The sequence below is a fragment of the Adiantum capillus-veneris genome, chromosome 3, assembly GCF_014529385.1.
Source record: "Adiantum capillus-veneris isolate H3 chromosome 3, ASM1452938v2, whole genome shotgun sequence".
Lineage (NCBI taxonomy): Eukaryota > Viridiplantae > Streptophyta > Polypodiopsida > Polypodiales > Pteridaceae > Adiantum > Adiantum capillus-veneris.
Genome location: NC_140933.1, coordinates 45,928,474 through 45,936,280, shown reverse-complemented (window position 1 = coordinate 45,936,280; position 7,807 = coordinate 45,928,474). Strand labels below are relative to the sequence as shown.

The 7,807-nt window shown below is 43.4% G+C and overlaps 1 pseudogene; it reads right to left on the bottom strand.

Moving 5' to 3' along the window:
- Window positions 1–4,455: 4,455 nt before the first annotated feature.
- Window positions 4,456–6,001, bottom strand: LOC147460849 (uncharacterized; annotated as a pseudogene).
- Between the last annotated feature and the right edge of the window lie 1,806 nt (window positions 6,002–7,807).

Genomic DNA, 7,807 nt, shown 5'->3' with positions numbered 1-7,807 from the left:
GTTAGTGGAAAACCATGTAGGCCACCAAATTAAACACTTTCCCTCTCAAGTGCAGGTGCTCAATCAACAAGTGCAGAGTTTAAACTTAGTGAAGCAAGTAATCAAAGGCTTAAGTGAGGGTTTTGAGGCCCTCACCTTTAAATAGAGGTGGAAGGTAGTAGGTGTAGGCATCCTCCTCCTCTCCATGCTAGGTCTTAGCATGTCCCAACTACCGCATGAAATATCTATCCTCCAATGTCGGGCAAGATGCTTGAGAAAACCCTCTCTAGAACACACATGGCCACATGACATCTTCATTCCCATATGGACATGGTAAGTAATACGAGAACACAGACAATTATAGAGAGTCAAAATCATGGAATTGTATATTACCATAACCCATAAAGCAAAAAGCCATGGGTGAGAGAGTGGAGTTAGTAGGATCCATTCCTCTCTTCTCTTCTATTATTTTTTATTGCAATGAGTACTCAAGCTCTCTCTTACTACAAGATTGACAACGATTGCCGATGAGGCTTGCTTTTCTCATGGGACCTCTCTCTCAACTGCTTTGTACCTCTATCTGTAGAGAGGGCAATATTCTACTTGCTTTGTTATATAGACTTGCATCTAATTTCCGCTAAGACTAAGCTACTAGCTACATTATGCAAGTTTAGTGGATTGCTAGCAATTACTGAGTTACTAATGGTAATAAAAAATGTATTTTTATAACACAGGTAGAGAGCATAACAAGCATCTAGCCTTGACTTCCACATCTAAGTTTAGCTTCTAAGCCTACAATTGGCAAATAATATTCAACTTATTCAAAGCGAGGCAACAATATTACAGTTTTCCATTCTCAAGTCAAAGAGTTTCTTCATAAGGTAAACCTTGCTAGAGACGGTATTCTCTTTCTCATTGCTAATGTATAGCCTTTTCTAAAGTGACTCTATGGTCTTCCCATCAACAATGAAAGTAAAGTACACTAATTTTTCCTAGAAGCTATTCGTAAAAACTTCAAATTTATATGAAGCCAATCCTTGTCAGATATGCTAACATGCTTAGCTGCTAAACCTTAACCTTTTAAGAAATTAGCTCCTGCTCCTATTACTAAACACTGTAGCTGCCCAGTCCCATAATCCTTGGGGGGTCATCCATTTTCCCATGGAGTATAGTACTATAGAGTAAGAGCAACAAGCATGTTTTCTCAAAAGCACACGAAGCTACATAGAAACCTTTTCCCACAGCTGTAAAATTTTGCACCTCATCACTATTGCTAAACATTACAGCTGCCCAGTCCCATAATCCTTGGGGGCTCATCCGTTTGCCCATGAAGTAAGGTACTATAGAATAAGAGCAACAAGCCTTCAAACTCTAGAGAGCAACGGTGGAGCCAAAATCGACATGCATCGAAGAGCTGTCAACATCCTTACCTTGACTAAAAACGTTAGGAGCTCTTCCATCATCAAGTGGGGTTGGTTTGAGGACTTTTTCATGGATCTTGGCAATGGTCGGTGTCACATTTCTTGCCTGTTATAAAAAGACAAAGTTTGAATCCATATCTGACAACATCTCACCGGGCTGCTCACGCACCTGTAGTAGCGAGTCCAGGTCCACAAGGTGTGAACAGAGCCTTGCCATCCATCACAGTAGGGAGACAATTGCTATCCAGTGTTGATAGCAATAATCGTTGTCGAGGGTGGCTTGAGAATGTGCAAAACAACACAATGCAAGTGGGGAGGTGGACCAACACTGATTAAGGCATGGCCAAGGCTCCTATGGGAGCTCGCCCAAGTGACAAGTCAACAGCTCTTGCAAGAAGGCAAGGCCGGCGAGTCCTCAAAAACATACCTGCTCATGCACAATGGCCAGGGCAAGCGATCCCTTCCTCCTAAACCTTCCAGTTCATAGAGCTCTCAGAGCCCACTCTCCTAAACCTAGTTATATGTAGGAGGACTTTTGAATTTTTTTTACATGGTACATGGAAATAAAGGATATCCTCTATTTCCATGTAAATATATTTCCACTCTCCTAAACTTAAATCTTCTAAGATGTATGAGGAGGATTTTTAAAACTTTTTAGACGGTACATGGAAATAAAAGATATCCTTTTTTGGCTTGCTACATAGGTTTTTGGCTTTCTCAAACAAGCCTTAGAGCATAAGGAAGTTAATGTAGAAGGAGTTTTTTAACTTTTTCAGATGGTACATGGAAATGAAGCATGTCCTTTTTAACTCTTTGGACTACATAAGTAGTCCTTACTAAAGGGTTGAATTTCGGGTGCGTCCCTGGACCATTGGATAAAGCTTGCGGATTATTGCCACATGATAGGTTAATGATAATAAACTTTTCTTGTATAATCTCTTTTAGGCATATGTGTGTTGACATTTGTTTACCTCTCTCTTGGAAGAGAAGCATTGAGTATTGTGTCAAACATTATCTTTTATGCTTTTGAAATATATTTTAATGTAAATAGTTCATTGTTGTACCTTTTTTTTTCCCAAAAAAAAATATTTTCTTGTGATACACAAGTTTTCATTACATGTGTCACTTTTTTTTTTCTCTCACAAAGAAATCATTTATTATGAAATTCTTCTCAATAGCCTTATGTAGGCCAAGCATGTCCTTTTTGACTAATGTGCACTCCTAGTCGCTCCACTTTAGTTTATTAGACGGAATCTGCTCAGATATTAGCTCGAACAACTTGATAACAGAAAAGAGAATATATAGTTTATTACACGCGGCCATGTCAAGCAAGCGCGTGCGATCCTCCCACATGACTCCACGTGCCCTGTGAGAGCTGACCTCCTTCTTGATGGTGTCCCCCCCCCCTTATTCTCTGTACTCGCACAAAACCCATGTGGCAGGGTATCAACATGTCAACCTCCTGGCAAGAGGTCCTCGCCGCACCTGTTGGCCTGGCGCAGAGACATAGAGAGGGATGGAGTCCATGCTCTGCACATCCATCGCCTTATGGAAGGACACCACTGCGCAGACAGACAAAGAGAGAGGCTCATCACTTACGCCCCGCCCCCGCACTGCTCATTTGCAGCTCAACACAAACTCATGTGTACACACCGCTAAGCCTATTTTCATATCGAGGTGGAGCTTCTTCTGTCCTTCACGTGCCGCCCATTCAAGCCCAAACGAAAACACACATGCGTGCACTAAACTATCTGGTCCATCTCCATCTCGCACGATCCTGCCTAATTTCCCCTCAGATTCATTGCGAATCTGAGAATTGATACGAAAATGGGCCTCCCCCTGCCCCCATTCTCGGCCTGGTATGCATCAACAAAGAACAAAACGCCCTGCTCTTCGTCATAGTGTATATATAGAACCGCCTCTTGCACATCACCTGCATATTCACACTCTGGCTACCTCGTTTCACTGCACTGGCGAAAGAGAGAGACACGCCCTCATGCAATCTCCTATGCTCGTTTTTGTTTCTTGCCATAACCCCCACAGTGTGCCTGCGTTGGCGAAAAGCGAGAGAGAGAGAGAGAGAGAGAGAGAGAGAGAGAGAGAGAGTAAGAAGAAGAGAATTTTAACATCGTAAGAAACTATTCCAAGAGATCTTAAATATTCATCTAAATTACTACACGTGGAAAGCCCCCCCCCCCCCCCCCCCCCCCCCCCCCCCCCCCCCCCCCCCGGAATCTACACAGATTCTATTCTGCTAAGCAATTCGGAACGCAGTCCAGATCAGCGTCGCGTATGCAGTCCACATCAGCGAGATCCGCTCAGAACAGTTTCCCATCGCGAAAAAAAAGAAAACAACGCAGCGATGGTCTGCCTGGCCGTCTCCAGTTCTCGCGACACTTTCTTGCTGTTTCGCCTCTATGCTCATCTGCTGCTGCAGGTTCAGATGCGAGATGAAACAAAAAGTTTCAGAACAGCGGCTATGCTTAGAAGCATGAAACAGAGTGTTGTTTGAATCATTCATCAGTTATGCTTTAGATGATTTGAGATGCAGGGCAGATATTGCTTTTGTCAGAGAAAACATCTCTTGGATACGAATACATTATTCTGTACATGCATAGTAACAAAAACATTGTTTTCATCAGATTAGCTGCATTTACATGAAGCTGCGTTTACAATATCGGTAGTGAGGATCAGTTGTTGCTCCTATTTAGGATTTTTGAAAATTTGCAGACTATGGCATTGAGTCTATTGAGTTAAGCTTTCAAAGCTATTAGCTCTTTTTGCAGTGAGGAGATTTGCTCTTCCAACTTTGTCACTTGGATATCAGCAACATTGATCCCACAATTATCAACCGCATCTTTCAAACACGTATAGTTTCAATAAGTTCCAATTGAAGCGGACGCTCATTTCTGGTTTCAGGTCCAATCAGCTCTTTGAAAACTGCAGCCAGCATGTCTTCTATCCTATCAATTCATGGATCTTCGATTACACCAAAAGAGTCATCTGCTTGTGTGTCAGTCAATCTAAGCAGCTGGTTTTCATCCTCCTCATCCATTTTTGCACTGCACACATCAAAAGTGATCATTACCTTCGTTGTTTGAGAGCATAATAAAAAACAATAAAAACATAGGCAATGAATACACCACACTAAGCAACTGTCGTCACACCAACGCGATGCACTAGCGGAATGAAATCATCTCCTATTTCTGCATCTCTTATCTCAGTATCGAGATCTTGATTGTCAACAAGGGCTGCTGATCCGCTACAAAACATATTTCCCGTTGACAAAAATTTGATATAGGAATTCTTGCCCGTGAAGTTTAAGTGGCATACCTCTCTCTTTCTTGCCAGCGAGAGTGGAACTAGTCTGCTCGAGGCTGCGTGCTTGCATAGACGTCATCGTTAACCAAAACGTTCACAATGTCTTGGTAGCTCGCCGTGGATGGATATATCATGCATCTCCAAAGTGCGTTGATCTTCCCTAGCTGCATTCCGCGGCCCTGATGCGGAGTTATCCAAGATGACGATGGATAGTACTTCCCAGTCTTAACCACTCTATGCAGGGTGGATAGAAAGTCATTGCCTGTAGGGTGTCGCAACTTAAATTTCCAGTACATCAATGCCCTATCAAAGATGTTCATAGGTGTCAAGCACACCCTTTTCTTCAATTCATAAGCTCCATACAAGCTATACAGTTCTACGCCTGTATTCATATCAGCACTGCTAATATTATGCACTACTTTTTGGAAATACTGTTCATCCTGGTCTTTCAGGCAATATCCTACCATCCCCTCGAATGTGTGCATCTTGTGTTGTTTCAAGCCACGGCACAAAACCATCCCCCCATGCAGGCGTCGATTTAGCCCATCCCAAGTACGCTTTTATTTTCTTGTTCACAACAATCAATGATGTTGCCCAGAGCCGGATAACCATTTGAAAATGAAGGTGGAATAGCGCCTCTCCCCTTTCCAATGCGCACAACCCAGCCAGTGTCTCCTTTTCAAGAAACGTTTTCATGCATCCCAATAGGCCTATCTCTACATCATCACCACCCACAGAGACGGTAACACTGACTTCCATCACTCTAGTCTCTGGCTTCGTTGCTTTTGACGTGCTTCCCTTGCAACCTCCTGCGCTATTTGTTTTCTCCATCTCCGCCACATTGCCCCCATCTCGTTTCCCTTTCCCTCGCGCTTCGGATTTCAGCCGGGTCATCGTCTCTACCTACAAGAAGCAAAACAGCACAAACGACCCGTCCTTCGCTCAGCCCACCAACGAACATGGAGTCTACTTAGCTGCCACATTCAAACGCATAATGCACACACTGACTTGATACAGTAAAAAACACCAGCAGCACGAAGCTGATGCACTCAAACGCATACTGCAAGAGTGAGTTGACAAAGTAAAAAACAGCAGCACAACAATCCAGTTCAAAACGCTTGCAGACGGCCAATGGACCAGAAACTGACTTGATACAGTCAAAAACACCAGCAACACGAAGCTGCTGCACTCAAACGCATACTGCAATAGTGAGTTGACACAGTAAAAAACACCAGCACAACAATCCAGTTCAAAAAGCTTGTAGACCAATGGACCAGCATTCGTCACGACAAGCGCCTAATAACTGGACCTACTTTAAATAAATGGCCGCCTCCTTTTTGGCGTTCTGTGTTGCCACCTTCTTGCGACGCGTCCCACTCAGCCAGGCTCTACATGCCACATCCTGCTTTCTTTTGCATTAGCTTGTGTAGTTCTATCTAAACCCGACAGCATCTCCTCAGATTCGTATAAATAGCGCTGCTTTCCAAAATTTGGGAGGCCTATTTGGTCGGTGTTTGGCTTTCTAAAAGAAACCTTAGAGAAAAATAAAAGTTAGGAGTACATTTGAAATTTTATACTTTCTTTTGTTGATTGGACATATCTTTTCATGTGAGTAGTAGATCAGCTCAATCTTTTTTTGGGTTGCATTAAAAGGAATCTAGAGCGATTCCTCTTTGCTTTTAGTGCAAAAAGACAAAAGGAAAGGATGGACTTTAAAAAAAAAAAGCCTTCTTAGACGTGTTTGTCTATCTGCAGCAGCAGATGCAAATGTTTGTAGGCGACGACCTATAGTTGGAGGACGGCAGAGGCTAGAGGATCGAGAGACAGACTCTCTCTCTCTCTCTCTCTCTCGTGCGTAGGTAGGCCACGCTCTTTTCATTGCGGTAAGGTGCAGGCTTTTTGTGCGCAGAGACAGTTGCATTCTCGACCTAGGGTAGGAAGAGCACCGTAGTTCTCCTCAAGTTTTCCCCATTAGCGCTTACACCAGGTCCAGTGGTACCTGCTTACCGACACTAGCCTTGCACTGGCCGACGAGTTTTGTGGGAGGTATGGCATCGCTGGATGGAACTCTTGAGGCTTGGACAGGGTATTGAGCACATCGGATATATTGGAGGGACGAGGACCTTTTATTGCTTCAGCTCACGATAGCCCGTCTCTGTCGGGGCTTGAGTCAAAGCAGTGGGGCAAGAGAGCATATGCATACGATGGGAGCTGATAAACGAAAGCAACGAGATCGTTTACGAGCGCCAGGTGTTGGTGGGTGTCTAAGGCAGGACGGAGTTGTTGATGAAACTGCCTGTGAGGGCGGGAAGGGGTAGAGCTATAGGCCTCTGGTTTGTGCGCAGTGGATGAGAATGCAGATCAGTGCACGAGAATGGAAGCTTGGCAACCAAGGCGAGACAAGACAGACAAAATTTCTTGGTCTGAGAGACAGTTGGAGGGGGAGGGGGGTATACCATGCCTTAGGGGCAAAGTTAGAGGGACAGAGGGAGGCGGCATGCCATACACCTGAGCTCTGAGGGCGACGGCGGAGAGACAGAGGGGGATGCAAAGATATTGAAGCAGAGAGTTCACTGTCGAGATGCAGAGAGGAGACAAAAGGATGATCGTCCGCATGATAGCCATTGTGGGAACGGAGGCATGGATTGATGGCGACATGTTGGGCTTTTTTGCTTTAAAAAAATTTTGGTTTCAAAATTTTAGATACATAGGAATCTAAGCAGGAAATTAATTGAGATTTACCAGATAGCTTACTTGTTGAGCATTGAAATCTCCTTTTGTTGGTTTTTTTTTTCCTGCAAAACTCACAATAGTGAGTAAAGTATATTAACAAAATAAAAAAGTTACTTAGCTATGTCATGCCCGAATCGACGTTTGTGAGTTTGGTAAAAAAAAAACAAAGAAGAAGACCTCATTTGATTTCCTTTTGTATTCTTTGTTTTAGAATGCTTAAGTGAATCTTCACCTTGTTATTTCTTGTATTGATTTGTATCGGTTGCACATGTTTTTTCCATGTGAAACATTGACAATGTCTTTTTGTTTTTAGTTTTTCAATGGGTCCCTACATTGGCATGCCAAAACATGCC